The following is a 22,995-nucleotide window of genomic DNA, read 5'->3' as shown; positions in this document are numbered from 1 at the left end:
GAGGAGAATACAAGATCTGTGCTGCACATGCAAGTCGTGATAAAATCACGTTATGTCTGAGGAAAACAAACTGCTGCAATCAAATGAAAAACTATTGTGCAAAGACAAAATATTAAACTGAAATACCATTCTTGTCACCAGCCATKAGATTTCTTTCACTTGACTCTGATATCACACTCAATTCCCCAAAATGCATATGTTATAGAATGGTCTATTGTGAAAAAAACTTCTTTGTTCCAGGAAGCTTAAGATATAACTAAGGCAAGCACTGTGCAGGGGCACCTGAACAAGCTCTTGATGAAYTAACTCCCTTTGGCAGCAAACAGCAGAGTCGTTACCGTGAAGCTCTGCATGAAGGAATATACTCCACTTCTGTACAAGCATAGCTGGCCACGGCCATGTACCTGCGTGCTTTCTCATCTAGACTTCTGATACCTCAGGAGCAAGTAGCTTCTTTCAGCATCAGCTTAACTGCCTGCAGAAACATGCTCCATACGCACATACAACAGCAAACCCATCCATGCCTTTTCCCATTTACACAGCTTCTTACACAGTTGCAGTATCAGAGCATCTCCTGGATAAAGGGAGAGATAGCAAACAAGTCCAACTTGCTTCTCTCTTTTCTGCTGTCCACAGAAAAACCTCAAAAGGAAATTCTGTCTGACGGCTTCCTCATTTTGGTGGGCTGAAGTACTAAGTTTAAGGTCGTGACTGTCACTGGAGTTATATTCATAGAAAAGATACTAGACATAGAAAAGATACTAGACAAATAATAGAAAGAGAGCCATTTAATTTCATAGAAGAATATGCATTGCTGTTCTGAGATTTGTATGATCTGTAAAGCTTCTGGGTTTTGTAAATGGCTTCCAGAATACCTCTTTTTAAGTATATATACAAAGATAATACAGATAGACARTATATACTTTCCAAGTATAATAATGGAGAAGAAAATAGTCTTTATATAGTCCATAGATGGACTTGGGTTGATCAACATTTGGACAGAGAGGTTGAGTTTTGATAGGACTTTTCTGTTCAGCCTAAATTAGTACATAATTCATGCTGAAATCCATCTTCCAGAAGAACATTTGGAACAATCAACAGTCAAATCTTTTAAGACAAAGTCTAGGGAGATATTTTTTAWAGAGGGAAAATACCCTCTGGCACTGTGCAGATCATAGAAACTTGTTCAGTAAACTTTAAGCAAAATCTCTAACTATCTGTAGCTATTAGCGTAACGTTTAGAAAGAAACATCCCTGACTGAAAAGCTTCAGGTGATGAAGAAATATCACACCTTCACATAATTTTTTCCAATGGCTGACCCTCTGCTTTAAGAATCTGCCTCTTCTAGGTTCGAGTTTTCTAGCCACCGGATCTTACAGTACCTGTTGGGGATTTCTTTGTTTTGTTGTGCTAGATTAAGCAGCTATCTCCTAGAGAAAGTCTTTTCCTCATACCATTGCTTAGAGCCAACAGTCGCCTCTAAACTTGTCTCAAATAACATAATAGTTAATGCTTCCAAAGTTTCTCACCAAAAGGCACGCTCGCTTTCTGAACTTTCTCCAATTTTGCAGCGTTCCAGCTCAACACAATTTTCTTTAAATAGTCTCACTAATTCCAAATACAATGAAGTCTTACATTCCCACTCCTACATCACAGTCCACTCGTGCAGCCAAAAATCACTTTGCCCTCTTTACTCAGGTTTCATACCAGGAGCTAGTTTTCAATTATAAATTCTAAACACTTCTCATTACTGTTGCATCCTCCATACAGACCCCTAAAGAGTAAACACGGTTTACATTTGTTTTGGTCAAATGAACATATATTTAGCTGTGTTAAAAGGTGTGTTTATTTAAATGTGCCTATTACACCAAGCAATCTAGACACCTGTGTAACAGGTGACCTGCTCCATTACAGTGTTTCACTTTACAAACGCTTGCATTATTAATAACTTCAACCAAGGGAGGGTTGTTTTATGTTTTCTTGACAAAAGATACTGACTAGTTAGATATGACCTTATAAATTGTCTTTAGGTGACAATTACCATTTATAATTACTTTTGAGAAAACTTAATAAGTTTGTGATTAATTTAATATGAATGTAACTAATTTAATTAATTTAATCTTTTTCTTTTTTTTCTGGATGACTATGACAATCACCTTATGATAACCTTTATTATATCAATGCAGCTACATTATATAAATACATAACTCAGCTAGTGATTCTATACGAAAACTTCATCAGGTGTGCGTCAAAAATCTTTTCTTATAAAAAAATGATTCTAACAGGCAGCAATTAGGCTCCCATCATTTAACTGTTTAATGCTAATGCCATATTTCAACCTTTCCACATTTTTCCAGGATCACTATCTAGTTAATGGCCCTGCTCAGATATTTCAATTTATTCTTTTTAAATACTGGAAAAAACATCACCTTTTTTCCAGTACCCTGGAATTTTTCCCATCTTCAAAGATTAATTCAGTGTCGACAATCATGCTTTAAAACACCTCCTTGGCCAATTCTTTTAATAGACTTGGCATTAACTTACTCAGTTCTGAAGATTTCAAAACATTTCATTTAAACCATTGCTGTTCAGTCGCCTAAATATTAGCTACAGGAACTGAAGGCATTTCAGTAGCATGCTAACATATCATCTTGCTTCTTTCCAATTGTATAATATTTATGGATTACATCTTCATATATCCTGCTAGAAAATGTCTTCATCCTTATCCAATATTGGGCATACACCAGTTTTAATTTGTTCTTCATATACTTTAAGAATTCTTTCCTATTTTTGGTGCCCTGTTGGCCACAGAGTCTTTATATTGATATATTTAATTTTCTCTACCAGTTTTTCGTATTTCCTAAATGTTGGTTTGTGCTCACTGTGATCAGCTTCCCCTTTTTTCTTTTGCTGCATACTGTTGTTTTGTACTTTTTTGGTTTTCTAAGGGGTTTTGCAACTGTCTTCAACTCCCTTTTTAACAGGATTTTTTTTTTCAACCATAGAAACCTTTCTTGATTGCAGAGCTGGGTTTTTTTGGCATCTAATAAAGCATTCTTAAACAATTCCTAATTATCATGCACATTCTTGTGTTTAAATTTTTCCTCCCACTCAATTTTGCTCATGATTGTTTTCCGCTTTGGGAAATTGGCCTTTTTAAAGCAACAAGAATATAATACTGTTTGCACAAAACAAATAAAATTAGATCATGATTGCTTGCACCTAGGCAACCATCTAGTTCAGTGATCAATTCATCTTTATCTGTCAGAATATGTAATTAGGAATGTCCCAAGTTGGCTGCAGTACCAGCAATACTAGTTTTAGAAAGTTATCTGTTATTTTAGCACTCCAGACTTTTTTAGAGTAGTAGCAGGAAACTTCCAGCACACACGCCACAAACTAATAGCGTAAATCTGCGTAGGATAGAGAGGTGTTTAAAAAGTTGCCTCAGATGCTTCCTTTCCTTCGTCTTGTGGTCTGTAACATAGTTCCCATTTCTGTACGACCATCTGCAGGACCATCATTTGTTGCACGTTCACTGTCTTGTGCCAGAAGCTAGCAATTATTAACAGGACGTAATATCTACATTGGAACTGTAATGAGATAATAGGCCATTTCTGGTTYGGATCCTGAACATGAGCTAAATCTTTTGGGGACAGACCCTAGCACAGGGAACTGATCCAGCCCCTCTAAATATAGGGTTCAGTATTCCAGGTTTTATCCATCATTTCTTTTACCTGCATATAAGGGAAGCACTACAGTAAGTTTTCTTCATCATCTTGAAACGTGGACTGAGAACTGAAACAAAATATGTTCTTAGACCCATGTCCGCTCTTACAGTTTCACAGAACTTCACAATTCCTCAGGAAGACAGATTTCTGAGCTGTGAGACTGTCRTTGGGAGACTAATATTTGGTATGGGTAGGGTACTAATATATGTAATGGACTAACRGACTAATGGAATAACTAGGGTACWAATATATGTARTGGAAGTAAAACTAGTCAAAGCAGAATACTCATTTTCTGAGCAAAGACTCATTTTCTGGAGAAGATCTCAGATTGGATACATTCTTAACTTTCAATGGAAAACTTCTGGTTTTTGTTTGTTTGTTTGTTTGTTTTTGTTGTTTTTTTTTTCCCAGGGGAATTTTAAAAAAGTAGGGAGATTATCTTCTGCATTGTCGCCTTTTTTACAAAATTGTTCATTGGTACTTTTGTGAGCAAAAACAAAGAGTGCCAGATAAAGAAATTTTGTGACTCTCTCTTTGTAATTCTTGACATCTTTCAAAGTTTTTGTTGCCAAGGAATTAACAATTAAACCACAGAGATTGCATGAAAATGGAACTCCCTCCTCACGAAAAATGTTGAAAAGCCAAAACCTTCACATTTTTTTTTTCAAAAACCACTTCAGTTTAAAAATCACAAAATGTCCCCAAGGTAGGAACAATATGAAAAGAAATATACTTCTCAGATTTTTTGGYTCCTGCTAGCCCACCTGACAGGGTGCTCGGCTCCCTAAATTTGGGGAAACACAAAACCCAGACAACAAGGCTTTGGGGGAAACTGGCAGACTAGAGAGAGGAAAACAGGCAGCTCCCCCACCTACATGGCAGGCACTAACTGACGGGAAACTGGTTGCACTGGGGTGCAAAGGGGGACTGCAAGCAAGTTGGAGGGCCCATCAGAAAGCTCCTTATCTGGGAACCCGGACATAACCCACAGACTGGGCTATAAGGCTGGTGTCTGTCAAAAGATGTGGCAGGGAGAAGGATTGGCCAGTCCCCATGAATAGTTTGCGTCAGACATTTTCCACTGAATGTTCCTATAGAACAATTCACCTCAGAGGAATTTTCACAATAAAATTCTTCCACTAGAAGATGTCCAAGAAGCTTTGGAAAATCCACTTTCACCAGCAAAGCCAACAGCTCATCCTTTTAATGCATTTGAGAAGTGTTTCCTGCAATGTAGGTGTCAAAAGAATTTTCTGAGAGAGACTAACACAGTTCATGTAACCTAACTCCATGAAACAGCCCAAAAGAAATTACCAGGTAAGCAAAGAAACCGCTAACTTGTATGGAAGCTGGTTTTTTGCATGTAGTTCTGCGTGTACCTCAGGTGCTGAATGCCAAGGCTGGGAGATCGACAAGCACGTGCTCAAATACTGCCGGTGRGAGAGCACTGACTGTGTTTGCAGCACACCTCTCACTTCCTGCAAACGCTTCTCAGGGCAGTTTGGGGTTTTTGTGTGAGGAACAAGAATTTTTTGAAATGCCTGGACTGGAGGCGTTTGGTAGCCGTCTYGAAAGCTCTTTATAGCATCCAGGCAGGGAGTAGAAGGAGTGCTATGCAACCAAGATAACCAGGTACACAGCAGAGCTACTCGAGAGTAGTCACTGTCTAGAGCTCAAGGTCAGTTACGGGCTGAGTGGTACTCCTATAATCCTACAGGTGAATAACATATTCAAAAATGTAAAGAGCTTGATTGAGGAGACAGCTGCTGTTTTAAAGTACTAGTATACAGAGAAACTCCACTGCCAATGACCTCACAAAATGCTGTAACATTTTACATTTTCCCAATATATATATTATTTATCCATAGGTGTACACAGAGCATACCACAGTCTGTCTTCTGCCTGCCACCCTCTCAAATGAACTTTTATCATAGAAACCACTAAGAGTTCATCACTGGTGGGGAGCCTGTTCATTGAAACTCATTATTGTTCTAATGAATTACACGCAAGAGCTGTAAGTGATTGCATTATAATAGTCAGACTCAGCCTTTCAGTGAAAATTTAATTACAGAGTACAGGGACATGACAAAAAAAAAAAAGAAAAAAAGAAAAAAAGAAAAAAAGAAAGAAAATCCATGCCTGCATTCTGGAATGCAACCTCCTCAGCCACAGCTGGCTGCTGAAAGTCTTCATGCAATTACATTTTCCCTTAATCACACCCGTTTTTAAGAAATAAAATAGTAACTGAAGTATGCAGCAGTTATAATGGCTCCCCTGCCAGCCCCTCCTTCAGGGGTTCTAAAGATCTTTTTTTTGCTCTTTGGGTGATTCACATATCCAAAATCTGGTGAACTTTCATGAGAATATTCCAATCCTCAAAACTAGAACAATGGGATACTGCAAGGYTGACAGTGTAACTAGCATTAACAGAGCTACACGCATTTACTGCAAATGATGATCYCTTCTTTATGGTCCCAGAAAAGGGTTTGAAGCAACCGTGGCAGGTATATTTTAAAGCACTGTTGCAAAGACTTTGCCTTAGGCCTTCTTTCTTCTGTTAAGTATCACAAAGAATRGATTGCTATAATTAATCATTATAAGGTTGCTCTTTCAGTAGGTCTTGCAGTAGGTCCATGATAACACTTAAGTTTTGGTGCTAACAACACAGTAGCTGTTGGGARTGACTCTGAGACTTGAATGTTCATGTGGATCTGAAGGCAAAGTCTCCTGAAATGACTTCTCCTCCTAGTTTGCCAACCTTATTTTGCAACCAATGAATAACATTTTCTGTTCCTGCTGCAGTCAGTACTACATGAGCACTGCCTCAAGCATCTCCCTCGCAGGCAGTCCTGTGCTGAAGAAGGGAACCACCAGCACCCCATATTCTCRTTGGTTGCTACCATAAAGAAGCTGGCAAAGGAGAGATCTAAAACYATTAACATAATCCTTGAACTGACAGTCAGGATTGCACTGATATCCAAGAAACCCTAATTTATTGCTTATATAATAGTATTGACAATAATCTCTGTATCAACTCAATCTTTGTTAACAATCATGAAAATAACCCTCACCTTGTGTATGCAATCCTCTAAAGTTATTTCCTAAATCTCAGTCACTGTTTTCCTTTTTTTGTCTCTTCATAATATCACTGTGAAGGAATATAAGTTTCTAACAAGCATTTTTGGAACTTCTCTAACAATTTTATGATATCACTTGGTGAAATTTATGGAAGATTCTGCTGYAGAAGTTTAAAAACAATTCTCGAATATATCTTCTTGAATATTCATACCGATTTTTTACAATGACCTTTGTAAGATAAGAAACAATTTTACTTACAGTTGAGGTGCTTAAGAGGAAGTCTTTTATTCTCCAGGAGATAAGGAAAATGGSGGAATAGTGGTTGATAACTGTGGCAAACAAAGCCCACTGTTCCCTTCAGTGAATCATCTGGAAGTCAGAATTTATTTACTTCCTAAAAAAAAAATTTAAAAAAAAATTAAAAATCACATTTCATATAAACTGGAACTGTTGCTAAAGTTATATTGCAACCTAATGAGATAACATAATAGCTAACACATCTCCAAATCAAATACTGTGATTAAAGTAGTGTATTTTGCGTAGAAATGTTATAGAGTGTACATCTGATATTAGCAGGGCAGTRTTACTAAAATAGAGATGGCATCACCTACCAACATATCATCCTTGCTGTATTTTCAGTTTATTCCCTGTGACCGCAGACAGTTCACATTAGCTGTTTCTKTGAGTGCTTTAGTGGGTAGAGATTTGACAAAAACATATTCACAATAGGAATATTTCCCAGTGGCTCCTCAATGACATTCAAAATTAAATCACATCCATTTAATGTTATGTTTGTTGCAGTCTACAAACCACAAAGGTGAACTTACTGATTTTAAATCGCTGTGGTCTTACAAAAAGAAATGGAYGCCTCAGAATACATCTGTAATCCTGAGTGACTACAGAGGAGGCATCCRGAAATGGGGAAGGTGTTACTGAAACACCTCATCATGAGATCCCATTGGAAASGCCTTCTACGTTTTGCATTAAAGTAGCTGAAAGCCTGTGCCTAATTCTTATTTCCACCTGATGTGTAATTATAAATATCATGTTACTTTAAATATCAGAGTTTTTAAAAAAGAATTTATTTTTACAGATTAGTTTCTGATAGTTTCTAGATGTCAGGAGGACATTGCAAAAGCCAAGACCARCATCACCCAGCTCAGCTAAGAGCTGCTTTAAAATAGAGTGTGTGTTTGTGGGGGGGGGTGGATCTGAGAAGGCATGGCTTCAACTGCAGCTCTGCTRTAATCATTTACAAATGTGAACTGTTTAGTAAAGGTAGGAAAGGTAGAAGGAGGAGGAGGATTTTTTTTTTTTACATCCAAATAAAAGTGAAAGTTTTGATTAAAAAAATTCATGAAATCCAGCAGGATATTTTTGCCTCCAGAGAAAGGTCTGGCCGTGTCTGGGGTACTCCTAAACTAAGGTTTAGGTCCTCATGATGACTGATCTCAGCTGAATGCTTCACAATCCTGATATCATAGTAAGCGTTAAAGATAAAGGGCTGTAGCTGTCTTCCTTCCTTCTTATCCCCTCACACGGAAGATCACGATACATTGCCATGGATGGACTAGCCTTTCTAGGATTCCCCCTGTGGCTACTAGGACTTTCACTGCCCTGCTGCCTAGCTCCTGCCATCTTAGTGCAACTTTCTTATCCACTTCATGGGACCGAAGGACCTCCCAGAGCTCTTCTCAGGTTTAACACATTGCTGAGAGGAAGGAGAGATGCTGTCTGGGTGGAGGAAGAAAAGAGGCAGGAGAAGGAGAAGGAGAAGGAGAAGGAGAAGGAGAAGGAGAAGGAGAAGGAGAGGAGAGGAGAGGAGAGGAGAGGAGAGGAGAGGAGAAGGAGCGCAAGAGCCCCAGACCGCAAGCTGGGCCAGAGGCAGAGCAGCATATGAAACTGGTACTATGACTGCTAGAGCATGGTGATCCCATCAGTGCCTGATGGCATTGGTGGCGTGCACGAGAGAAAAGGAGAAAAGGAGCCTGAACACATGAACCAGGACTCTACAGGAAAACATACCACTGACTACAAGACTTGCTCTACGTTATATGCTTCGTACTTCCCTCTGTTTCTGCACTGGGGTATCCTGGCACTCCCATGTCCATKCAGTACAGCTTTCCTGTTGTCCCAATCTCCGTCTTTGCAACTAAATGCAATTAAAACACTCAGGATTCCTGGCTGCCAGGTCTCTCCTAGCCCCAGAGGGTTGCAAAGGCCACATACTCAGCTCTGCGATTTGGACGGAGCTGATAGTTTGCTCTGTGTTTCTTGTTCATAAAACTTCTCAAAATTGGTGATGTTTGGATACCAATTGGTTATATTAGATAAGTATGTGTCAAGTAATTCTTATTTTGTATTCCTTTTATRAGAAACAAATCTATGGTCTGTGTTAAAGTTATAGATGCTGAACACAAATACATATATATAAATCTGATAAGGTCATGTCACACAGTAAAAAAAAATAGTCTAGATATCTTTTGAACTATAAAACCCCCTTTTTGTACCCATACAATTCAGAAACCCTCCAACCTTGCCTGCACTGTGTGAGTGTTTATCTAACTCGAGAGAAAGCAAAGATATGTGAGCTGTTAGAATATTATTTTCCAGTAAYATGAGACGATCTTAAGTTTAGATGATTTTCATATAAATAGGATTTTATAAGTTGGTTATGATCCAAAACTGAGTATTTTAGTAAGTGAACCACTTCACTTTATATACTACAGCAATTAATTATCCTTTTAACAAAATTGATTGTAGCAAGAGCACATTTTTTCCCCAAGGGAAAAAAAACTACAAACTTTAACCAATTAGAATCAAGGAACTAATAAAATCCAGCAGCAATTAACATGCAAAATGTTTTGCTCTTTTAATATGATTTGCCTTAATTCTATTGAAAAAGCAGCAAGGAGGAAGTAAGCTATATCTGGCAGTTGCAGGGGTAGTCAAAGAGAAGTAAAAGAAATAAAGAAAGGTGTGAATGAAAAAAGCGTTTTTTAAAATGTAGATTTGATACAGTAGTGATAATTTAACTTGGTTCTAAGTGCACTGGGCAATAAATGGCCTCATAAATGTGCTGGGTAAACTCTGAGGATACAGCAAGGAGCCATTTATTGCCTTGTAACCTCAACGGCAAACTAAAATTATCTCCTAAATAACAGATTTTCTAGTTGCACTGAATTATTGTGTAACAGAGGGGCAATAACTTCCCTGTATCTCTCCCTTGGTTACTAGTAAAATGAACAGTATGAATTAGATCCTGGTAATGTTAGGTGTCACTATTTTTAGCAAATTCAACCTTGAAAACTTTTCCAAGGTAACCAAAGTCAAATCTAGGTTGYATTTGGGGTTCATATGTTAACAAACTGTTCAACTTTCCAGGAAAATAACACAAAGAAATGCCTTCTGCTGTGGCCCCATACAGAATTTCTATTCATTTATGTATCTCCTGACAAAGGTGATGACTAAGCCACGGGGCACGGTGACACCGTAGGGTAACACATGCTKCTGACTGGTGACACCTCAGCCTACAACAGCTTTGGAGGGCTCACAGAGAMAACCACCGTGCAAGTAGCCCAATTAAACTTCAGTCTGACAAAATAATTCTGAAAATTCCGTGAGATTTTTACCACTTTCTGCTCTGATCTGTCTCCATGTCAGATCCCTAGGATAGCACATCCAAGAGCGGTGCTTGGCCACTGAGCAAAGTGCACCCCACTGACTAATGACCTTCTCAGCTTTATAGGCGGTTTGCATCCGTTTCTAGCGAAGGAAATGATGGGCTGAAGAATATTTAGAAATAAATGCATTTTGCAAAAGAAAAAAAAAATGCTGAAAAAGGCCAGAACTTACTGATCTAGGGCACCATTAGTAAAATACCCACAGATTGCCCACAGTGTCCCAGGTGTATGAACCTATTAAGTTCAGGTGGCATAAATGCCTCCARTTAAGGTCCTCACCCTCTTACCCATTGCCCAGAGATATGGCTGTAGGCACTACTGAAAACAGCATTTGCATGCGCCTTTCTCAACTTCTACCAAAACCTACCTGAAGTTTTGGAAGATTTTTTTATCTAAGCTATCTCACACATCAAACATCTCACACAGGCAAAGGATTTGAATGAGTCATTAAAATTATAGATCTGCTAGTATGATTACCATTCAGTAGCATGAGCTTTATATCTAAGAGTTAACTAAGTCTTTCAAAATTTCTATATATGGAAAATACCAACAAATAGAATAAAAGGGTAGAACAAAACGTTCTTTGTCAAGCGCAAGTTCAAGTTTGCACTCAGAAATATACAAGAATCTATAATAATAATATTTACCCATCACTTATCTAGTATCTTAGACATTTTACAATGAAACAAACAGATAAAAATAATTCCAAAGTTACAAGAGTAAAACAGTCCAACTCAGTATAAAACCATAAATAAAATCAAGATACTATGCCAAGAACTTTCTGGAATAGAGATGTTTTTATTGCAAAACAACTAATTCTGTGTTGAATCTCAGGTCAAAAAGTCATATAGGCAAAAATACTAGCAATATATCAACTGCTCCTGAACATGCCAACTGTCCCCTCTCTTGAAGGCATGAATAATGCTCATAGAAAACAACTTTGGCGCTTTGAGGTCTTCTTGGCAGCGTAGGGACTCCTAGACCTACCTAAATAAGGAGGTACACCGATGCTGCACCTTGGTACAGGGAAAGAGCCCTRTTTCTGAGAAAGATGTGAATCGGAGGGAATGCAAATCTAATAGGGTTTCCCAAGCTTCAAACCCTGCTATGTGAACAATCACCAGATATGCTGTTTTTTTCACATGGCCTGCACGGATCCTGGAGAGAAAGCCAGGCAAGACAGGCAGCACTGGTCTGGTAGGATAAGGGAAAGATTCATAGCCTGAGGCTTTGGCAAGAGGAAAACCATCTGTGAGCTGAGGGTACAGCTTCTGTTCAGAGGATCAGACTCCTCCTTACATTTTATATAGAGAGAGTAATTATGCTAAGAAAATACGCTGGATCTATGTCACCTTCTTCTTCTTCTTCTTTTTTTTTTTTTTTTTTTTTTTTTTTTTGCCAAATAGAAGCTAACTTCCAAAGTCCCAAATTATGTTTATTAATTAGTTAGTCTAGGAGGCAAGAGTATAATGCCTCCTATAAAGGAGGTTACAAAAGTTGTCTAGAAACAAGTTTCTTAAAAGCCTGGAAGTCCAAAACTGCAGTTCATAAAACCAAATTCAGTTTTGCTGGAATTTCATGGTATCCTCTTGGTACATCTCAGCTTCTTGAATAACTGAGCATTAGAGATGCCCTTCCGACCCTTTGTAAAAAAGCAAGCAATTCGGCGGGCAAGTTGTGACACAGAGTTTTCTTCTCGGCAGCGGGGTTTGCCAGAGAAAGCCACTGGATGAGACCTTCCAGAAGATGAAATGCCTAATGAAAGTAAAAATGTAGGCATGACACAAACAATGTTATTAATTATCTTGGACATGCTCTGCCAAAAAAACAGTTGAGCAGGGGAGAAAGGCCCAGAATGTGGAAGAGAGAAAGAGACAGAAAGAATAGCATCCTAGAGATACGCCGCCAGCATCCGCCGGAGGGACTCGAGCAGCAGCCAGTCTGGCTTATGTCCAGTACCATCTGTGTAATATCTTACACTATATGAAAGAGAGAGCCAAAATCAGGCGCTTTGCTTTATTTAATACCAGGAGCTTTCCACTTCACCTCTGAGTTTGTGGAGCATCCCCCTTCTAAACTTCCTCTGAAAAGCCCAAAGGAACAAAGTAACACAAACGGGTAGAAAGTTTTCTTACCAGTAAGAGAACTTTGAAATCAATGAGTTGGAGAATCATCTGATAATGCATTTAAAACACTGAAGCTACAGAAATAAAATGCTTAAATGTGAAGCACAGCTATTTCTACCTCTTACTTAAGACTCTAAAATTAAGGATATCCTTTTATTTAATAAATACATCCATAAATAGGTACATTCAATACAGTCAAATGGGATAACAGAAAAAATTAACAACATGTTACAGGAACTCGCATCTTTGTTGTAATTCTATTGACTTCAGTGGATGTTTTTGACTCCTTAAACTAAATGTAGGCAAGGTCTTTTTTTCAGTCAATGAAAAATGCRAATGGACAAAAATTTTACAGAAGACAGAAAAATCCTTTGGARAGAAGGATTAAAGAATAACAATGCATTTACTTTTTGCTAGTGGSAGAGAAAAATTGATTGGACTCTTGCTTACAGTGTATTAGCAGTACATTTCCTTCTTTAATATATGATGAAGCACACATGTGTCTTGTCTGGTTTTCAGTATAGGTCTTAACTTCATGATTTTGACATGCACATCAACCTTCTGGATGCACTGAAGATGCACTGAAGATTTCAGAAACGTCCCCAAAGATTCAGGACTCAGGATTTTCACTCTGCAGTTACATCCACTAAAATAATAAATGTTTGCACAGGAACTTCTTCATGGGAACTGTAGCACTTTATATTCCTAATTTTAAAGTTCATGTAGGATTTAATCCAACAAGGCAGTCAGAAAACACTACAATGAAACGACATACTGTATTCTTGCTTATCAGTTCATTTACCCCTTTAGTGAAAAGTACCTCTGCTGGCCTATTTTGCCACAAAGTATAGATCTAATAAAACAACCTTTGTGGAAGAATAAAGGCTTTGAAGTTCTGAGAGGAAATTCTGCTTCCCCCTTCTCCGAGTTGCACCCTGCATTTCATCAAGAGACACATAAATCTAGTAGAGAAATAATTAAATAAGAATATTAGCTCTTCATAATTTGTATCCTGCTCTTTTCTGTCTCAGAGCTACTTTCCTAGCAAAGCAGTGTTAAAGGTGTCGCAGTTTGGCACATTTAAAATGATTGATACTGTTCATATAGGTACTGTTGTGATGAGCTCTCTCTGCATTRGTATTTACTGAATAAGACCAACACGTCAGATCACAATGTGAAATTTTTTGAGCAGTCTATATTAACGAATGACTACTCAAATCCATCGTGAAATAAATTGTTTGCTTTGAAAATAGAGAAAATGGAAAAAGTTTGCTCGCCGTGAGAACTTTCAATGGCCACCTTGTAATTTTCATCCGGGAAATATTGATGGACCTTTCCCAAATGCAAGCTTCCGTGTTAGCTAGAGCTTTTGACTTCCTCTAAAGCCAAGAATTCAGAGTGCAATTCTTCTACTTTGGCTGATGGTGCACATAGATCATTGCCACTAGAGTCTGCCAATTTTTCAATTTATATGGAGCAATTCTGCATTCTAGTTCAGTAACTGACTATTTATGAAAAACTGCTCCTCTAGGGAAGTTATATAAGGGACTCTGTGTAACATCCTCCAGGAAGTGAGTCAGTATTACTCCCTTAAGAACCAGGTATATGTATATATTTGTTTTTATATTTCTATGTATTTTCGTGGTCATCATTAACATCCAGAAAAGACGCAAAGTCTGCTGAAGTCTATGGAATAACTCCTGCTTGCCAAATCCAGACTTCAGATAAGCGAGCGGAATTAGTCCATGGATTGCATCCATTTGCACAGGATATGTGGAAATCTGAATCGCACTCTCGTAAGAGCTAGTGATCGCACACACTGACAAAAGTCCAAGGATCATGCAGGGTTGCACGGGTGCTATAGTAAAAGGCTCATACAGAATAAGAATATGTGGTAAGAAGTTCACACGCAAGTCACCTTTACAAGGACATTACATATTTGTAAAGAAAAGCAATGTGGTCAATGCCACTTTCTAGTTACCAGTTCAAATGAAATAGCAGACCATGTCAGGAACACAGGAACCCGCCAACCGACATAAAACTGATACCATGCCAATTCCAAAATGCATATTAGACGCTTGTATTGCTGTTCTTTGCCTGTGACATTTTATCCGTTTTTTTAATCTCCTCTTACAACCTTATCTCAAGATTCAAATCTTGTGCCATTTCCTGTCCTTCTTACAATCTTTTCCCCTAGAATAAGGTTTCTAAATCCTCCTTTCCTTCTGTGAAAAATTGCACTTTACCTGACTCACTCTGACCTTTCGGTGTTGCTGATTTACTTGGAGGGACAATTTCCTTCCCTGCTCCTCTCTCTCTCCAGCAGGCTATGAGAAAGTACTGGAAACAGCAAGTCCTTCAGGGTTGCCAGCACTTAAAAAATTAATGGTGTGTTGTTTGGTTCCTGGTGGCTAGATATAATGGCTGAAATCACTGTTATCACCAAGACACCAAAACTGTACAGTCCTAACTCCCTCTTAACCCAGGTTCCAGGAAAAATCCAATAAATGTTCTACTATACAATTTCCTTGTTATATAAAAGATATTCAGATAACCAAATTGATCTAGACAGAAAGGAAAATTGTCAGTATGAATCAAAACACATTTAACTGTCTAGGCAATTCAATGATGTCATTTAAGGCATAGAAAATGTAGATTGTCAGAAGACCAAAGCAAATGAAACATTTGCAACATTTCAATATGTAATAAAATAAGTTAATTAAAACTTTATAGGCCACTTTTTAAGCACTTTTTATAGACTGTTAGAAATAACCAAAGAAAAYTATACAATTTTATTTTCTCTACATTGAAAAATGACCTTCACCAATATGATACTCAGCATGAGGAATTAAATGTACAGAACTAATGTTRTTCTGGATTACTGGAGTGCTGTGGTAGGTAGCTGGCACTGGAATTCAGAGAAAAWTTTTACCTCTAGATAACAAAATGCAACTCCCTGGGAAAGCACATTGTTTTTSTAAGAAGTTTTATGAATATTAGATGACCATACAAAACTGAAGTAAAACGYATGTTAAAGGAAGATGAACATTTTTTCTAAGGCATTTGCTGTGGGCACTACAAACGCTCAGCTCAGCTGATGCTAGCCCTGTTGATTTCACTGGGAATTAAATGTGGAAAACAACRGTCCCTGGGCCTGAGAAATATATCAAGCCAAAAACCCTGGAAAGGAAACTGGTAACAGGTTTTGTAAATCATTAATGTATATCTGGGTTAGTTTGTGCATATGCATGCTATAAAGTAAAAAGACTTTTGCCTGTCTTAAATAACAAAGCTTGTCAGTGCTGTTTTCTCTAAATCTCTATTTTCATGTTCTTCCTTTTGGGATGCTCTGCAGATGTTTTTAAGCTGTTATGGCCAACGCGTAGAGGACGCGCAAGGCATACACGGGAGCATAACGTAAGCCCYGTGGCCCTCATCCTCCTCCCTGAAGCTGAGTACCCTCATAAGAGCCAGGAGGTCGGGGGTGCAGAGTRGGGACCTCCTGGGACCGCACGTGTCCTCCATCCCCTGTACCGGTTCAGAAAGCTCCAACTTGCTCCCTACTTGACACACAGCTTTGTAGGCACCTGCACCATGGTTTGGGCTCCTGAACAAAGCATCAACTCTGCGGCTGGAAAGAAACGTTCACCAAGACACGCTCTTCTTGTGTATGGAAAAAAACAGAAACTTTTGACAAGATTCTACGACCAGTACCTTTCCAGCAGAAAAAGCAAGCTTTTCCATAACTAAATTTGCATCTAAAATCCTTCAAAGTTTTGTTTAGATATTGAAACCACAGCATGAATATTTCAGTGGCAACATTAACTACACTTTAAAAGTAAAACAAAACCCTCCACCAATAAAATATGTCGAAAATGTAACTACTATAATTATATGTTTCCTTCAGGCATTTATAAATATCTATAATATCTTAATATTTATCACGAAATTATACAATATATATCAAAAACTTGCTTTATTTTTCTTAAACATAGATTTCCTAGTTTCCCATTGATTGGACTAATAATAAAGTCTGAGACTTTCAAGTAGCTACAGTTTTACACTATGTCACCACTGATGACAAAGTAAAAAAAAAAAAAAAAAAATCTGCCATCATTTTTTTCTAATATTTGCAAACCTTCAGCTTTTATCCAGCCCACTAAAAGAAGTCTGCCTTTCAGAAAGTGGATGTCAAACATTTTCTACATTCAGCCTTATCTTAAGGGTTTCTATTCGGGAAACAAATTCAGACACAGAGAATCTGTACTCTCTTTAGCCCTTAACAAAAGGAAGCTGGAGAGCCTAACCAGCCTCCCAGTCATACTTTCCAGAGTAACGGATTCTGCAGTGCAGTATAGACAGCATATTCCCATTCACCATCTGGTTACGCTTATCATAGCACTGTAGACAAGGATCAGATTAAGCCAATAATGTCATGTCTTTTAGACATCCTCACTGGCCTTTGAAAAGAAATTAAGGTTTCATCTAGCAACATTAATTTTCTATTCTGTACTGTTCAAAATAAGTGTGATCTTGTGTAGCATTACCCACCTGATTCTGGTGAAACTTTTGCTARGAAAATTATAGGTGTTTATCTCACAGGACTCTGAAACTAGAAATGCTTGGCAGTATGAACATCTTACAGGTTGCATCCCCTATCATCATAGCTTTTGGACCTCAGGTGAAGACTGGGTTAAATAAGAAAGTTTTTCCATCTATCATGCAGATCCAAGTTGCAAGAAGAATATAAAAAAAAAATCCTACAGACACTGTAGTGGCAGTAGGTGTGCTTGCAGAGGTTAAAATCTTTCAAGAAACAAAGACACTTCCCTGCTTTGCTCTGCAACCAGCTTGCCCTGCGCAATGGACAGATGTGAGCAGCAGCGCGCACGCAGAAGCGAAGAGCTTCGGGCACTTGCGCTGCCCGTGCAGAGAGCAGCCCCATGGGTGGGCGCAGCAAGCCTGGCCGTGACAGCGGACACTGCTCCAAAAGCAGCAGAGAGGAGCTGGGACAACACGATCAGACACGGACAGGATTTCCAGTGATGGCGATTATACCGATCTCCTGCCTCCCTGCGTGCCGGGCATTGCACGGGGAGCCTGGTAGTGTGAATCCTGCTGGGAGCTGCTAAGGGCACAGCACAGGGACGCTTAAAACACATCTTCAGCTGCAAAGGTAACCAGACAGGCTCAGCTACAGCAGAGAGAGTGAAAACACAGAAACAGCAATGGAGGAATAGCGATGGCAATAGAAACCATATAGTAGAGGGTGTAAAGACGCAATCAGAAAGGAGTATTTTCATAATATATTTTCTGAGGTCTTCAAAATACTAGTTGATCTGCAAGGGCGCTAATTAGCGTTTTGACAGGGGGGATGATGAGAGATCTGAAAATGTGCATGGGACAGACTCCTGYGACTCAAACACTCATCCCAATTAAAATCTATTATTACAAATCAGCATTGCCTTTTTCCCTTCTTCAAAGTTACATTAATTTGATAAAACAAGCAGCAGAATTTTGAATGTTAATCAAAGAGATAACAGTTTCATAGGACAGATCGTCTTTAAATTCTCTCTCTTGTACTTCCACAGGGGAGGAGACTGGAGCAGAAAAAAAGATCCTGAAGAAATTTTTTCCTGTTATTGCTTAACAAGAAATAGGCAGCTAATCAAAAGGCCATGCAGTAAAAACAAAAACACACAAAACCCCAGGTCTGTTAGCACAATAAAGTATCAGAAAAATCCTCTTCATTGCTGTGTAATGAGGCAGCATAGTTTAAAACACCAAGGGGTAGATTTTCAAAGCAGCAAGCTCATCTAACTGTACAGATCCTATTGACTCTGCATAGGCCACGTAGCAAAATCCCTGAGCGAATCTTTGAAAACGCATCCCTAAAGAAGATTAAAGGTGCCAGATGATCTTCATGCTAAAGATGTGTGTGGACTGCCTTGTGGAAGATCATACGGCAGTAAAAATTCATGTTCACAAATTCACAAAAATTAAGGTAAGATCCCCTTCATAGATGATCCTTCCCTTCCGTGTGCTGGGAAGGAGTTTCCCTGTGAGAAAGAGGAAATGAAATTTTTACTCACAGGTCACACACCAAAACCTGGGTTTACCACTCCAAGCAACTTTGTGAGATCTGGAACTAAATTTTGTACCTAATAACTTCATAGCTATGGCTAAATGTTGTATAAGAGATAATTGATGTGCACTGATCTAGCCTGTTATCAGGTACTGTAATCCTGCCCGAACATGCTGCTGTGCTTGCTTATACTTATTTGTTCATTTGCAGCAGAAGTAGCTTACAACAGTGCTTAGATGCAAGGGAAATGAGCTGCTCTTTGAAAGAAAGCAGAGATGGCCTGTAGGTGAGCTCTTATAAAGCACTGAAATCAAAGAGAAGTGATAACACAGTAATCGCTGCCACAAAACGTACGTCAAGGGAGAAAATGAAACAAATAATGAAACAAAGGCAAGAAACAGTCTTCTGGGTTTTTCACTGTCTGTATGGGAATGTGTCTGGTAGCCGTTAAAGACCTCATCATTAGTTTTTCTCAGACACAGTTCTGAGTGATTCTGGTTTCTGATCATTCCAGGGAGTTGTGTAAACACCACCTCCATATCAGTTTTTTTAGTTGACTTCATGCTCCTGAATTTTACTTTGAATTTTCATTTAAAAAATCACAAATAAAACTAATTTCCCACTCATGAAGGTCACCTGGTCTCCTCTGGACTTGTGTGACCGAAAGCAAAGGCATGCCATGCTTGATAGTCTGTAAATACTTAAAAGCATTTGGATTGAGGTTTAAGATTGCATCGATGTGTGATTTCAGGCTTTGTGGTCAAAGTTTGAGGTGGTTCTATGTAAAAAATGTATTAAGGTTGAGACAAAAAGGCAATGTTCTCAAAATTTGGTTTTGGAGAAACCAAACCATGTGGCTCAGATTCGCTCATCTTCCAAACTGAGGCAAAGAGCTCTCAAACYCTCTTGACATTTGAAAAAGTTTATCTACTGTATTTGCTTTATTGGCAAGTCTCTAATTATTACAGAATAATAATAATTTTTACTTCCCTTTTTCTTTTAGGTCAGAGATACTTTTCATAKTGAAAAGTCGTTCTTAAAATATTTCTTAGTGAAGAATATGGAAATACTCATCACCTCTCTAGAAAATATACTCTCTAACCATCCGAAGCCTAGTTTCTTCACCAATGKTTTGGGTAAATTCAACTCTATTCTCAAAGAAAATTTAATTCTAATCTCCAGATTTTAAATAGCAAGTAATATTTATTATGCTTTCACAGATCAAAAATAAGTAAATAAAAGGAAGGTGRCAAAATGACAGAAAATAGCATGCTTAAATGTTGGCCTGTCACAAAACTCAAATCGTAAACAAATATTAAAACTGGTACAGAAGCTGCATCCTTCTCTCTTTCACATAAGGGCTGCTAAATTATTACACTGCCCAATCTTGAAAACTGTTAAACAAAATTTGAAACTAAAAATAAGTGTTGCCAGAAATACTGTACTTTAGAAATTAAAATGAATCTGATGTGTAAAAGCATTTTCAAACCCTCCCACAGCTACAAGCAGCTGTGCAGGCCGAATCTGCATTTTCCTTCTTCGGCTATAGACATATTCCGTATTTTCTCCTTTCTCTTATTTGTACCTCACTGACAAATCCCGCTTTTTTGTGCCACTGTTGTGCTTTTATGGTCCAGTTGGCCAGCCTGGCCAGGAGAGCTTTGCCGCGTGGACATGGGGAGCTGGGCACTGCGACCCATGTTTAAGTGAGGGGTGGAAAGCAAAGAGAGCAGGACACCGCGGGGGTGATGGCTCGGGGACAAGGGGTCTTTAAACAACCTGAGGTTTTTGGCTAACTAACCCTAGTACTGGGGGGCTTTAACCTCCCTGACACCTACGGGAACGGCACCACAGCAGGATGTGAGCGGTCCAGAGGCTTCTACAGGGACTCTGGGATGACTTTACTCCACTACGAGTAAAAAAGTGTAAAGGTATCAACACTACTGCTTCATTTTTTAATTAAGAAGTGTATGTCGGCTGATTCTTGGAAGAAATTGGAGGTTTTCCCTCCAAATCTGTCGATAAGAGCTGTTCTGTGTGCATTTGCTGTCTGTACTTCACAGATCACCTATTACCTGACACCAGCATTTCTGGGATGAACATGGAGACTTTGCATTTAACTAAAGCTAGTAACTGAGATGGGTATTAGTTCTCAAGGAATTACTTTTATGRTCAAAATATTGTCAGTAGAGAAACGGACAGATAACAGATCTGAGGGTAAGACAATACAGGAAAGAGTTTATGAGACTATAACATGTAGAAAGAAGGCTTGAAGCCCAAAGGAACTGCCTAAACCCTGGCATTGCCTGCCAAGAGCGGTCAGAAAGCCGTGTGGCTACATATACAGACCCRTACAGAGAGCTTTTGGGGCCTCTTTATTAGTTAATTCCTGTCCTTTTGAAAATAGCATTCTCTTCATAARTTGGCAAGAGAAACCAACTGATTTGCTACTGGTTTACATTTCGTCAAAGCTAAAGGGATTACACTAAGCACAGCCTTGTGGTGACTTTGGTCCAGAGTGCCCTTGGCTGCCACAYGCCCTGGAGAAGACCTTCCTACCTGCATTCAGCTTTTGGCTACACAGATGACCTGCGTGTGAATCGGTAACTCACTATCCTTCTCAGCCCCAAGTTTTTGGAGATGCTTAGTTTGCCTCAGCCATGAGCGTTAGTAACGTACTTGTGCGCACAACGCATCCTTTCCATTCAAAGCACGGCTGCCAGGGTTGCCTTCCCTTCCCAGAATTTGAAATATATTATTTCCATCTTTAAACCTCCAAAACAGGAAATCACTTAAACATACGATTAACCTGAAGTGTGTGCTTAAGCCCAGCGCTTTTAAAATTCATTCCCACTGAAGTCAATGGTAGTTCAGCTTGTGCGTGACGGCTTTGCTGAGACAAGGTCTGAAACTTTCCACAAGTTTCTTCTAGTTTATGGCATCAGGTCCAAGTGCGTTTTGGGTTTAGGATGAAGTCATCACTCTATTAAATACACGAAAAAAAATGCCAATTATTTCAACAAGGCTAATATTTTGGAGTTCTGTTTTTAAGCTGCGTGCTTCTGAGAGAAATCTTTCCTTCTTCCCCTAAATTTGTCTCCATTAAAGATCAAACTAACGCTTAGGAAGCAAACTAAAGTTTGTGAAAGGACTAGTAAAACTTTCTTACCACTTGTAGTCTGTAGTTAATAGGTCAGAAAATGATCGCTGTAAACTATGTGATATGCATGATAAAAATAGGATTCTAGGGAAAAAAAAAGTAACCCTTCTCCCCACAGGAAGCTGACAGGGAACAGTTTGATTGCAACTACCATCTTTTGTGGAGCAAGAGCGGCAGCATCAGGCTATATGTATTGCATTGGTCAGTAACCACCCGATAGCGTTGGGGTGCAGAACCCATTTACTGTTTCACAGACAAAAACCCATCTATAAGCTACGAATATTCCAGGAGTCTGTTCATAAAAGCATTAGAGTCTCAATGTTAACTCATTAAAGGCTTACTCTTAAAATGTTTCCATCTGTGAAATCTCTGTTTGTGGAGAATGCCAGTTACTAACGCTGCACTCTGGCAGCTACTGTTCTAACTTCTGCAACACCAGCTCCTCAATATTTTAAGGATTAATTTAAAATATTAACAAAAAAAAAAGATTTACAATTAATATGTGGCAGGGTAAAAAGAGAAGCAAAGCACATCTCTGAAAAGAAAACATTTGTGAAAGGGTGTATACACCATCACTTGGGCATGCTGAATCTCGAAAGTAATGCAAAGAGACAGAGTTTGTTTTCCTTTTCTTCTGCAAAACTACAATGAAGTGATAATGACCTCAGGAGTGTATGTGTGTGTTTATTCCATCTTTGGCCCATTTGATGTGGTTTTGGCCTAAGGAAAAGCTAAAGGCTAAATGTATTTTAAGTGGGCTAAACCCAAGATAAACACATGTCCCTGAGGTCATTATTTCCATCAGATGACAGCTTGCATAAAATATCAAAAGCATTGTAAAAACAGTGTAAACTTTAAAAAATATATTCTTTTGTAGGTCAGCACATCTTTTTGAAAGTGTATACTGTTTCTAAGCAATTGTTTCTCCTATTGTCAAAGCTGCTTCTTCAAGAAACGAGAAACCAAAGTTTATTTGGACTTTGGCTATGCATGACATAGTCTGGGCTTTGCAAATCCTATTCATGGCACTGTAAAATGCAAACAGTGTATCCAAGCAGTAACTCACTCATCATGCACAGAATAACTGTGTACACAGAAATATCTATCAGCTACACTGCAACTTCAAAGAGT

This window comes from Rhea americana, unplaced genomic scaffold (genome assembly GCF_003343005.1).
Source record: "Rhea americana isolate MKP2758 unplaced genomic scaffold, rheAme1 scaffold_9, whole genome shotgun sequence".
NCBI lineage: Eukaryota > Metazoa > Chordata > Aves > Rheiformes > Rheidae > Rhea > Rhea americana.
Note: the sequence above shows the minus strand (reverse complement) of the source record.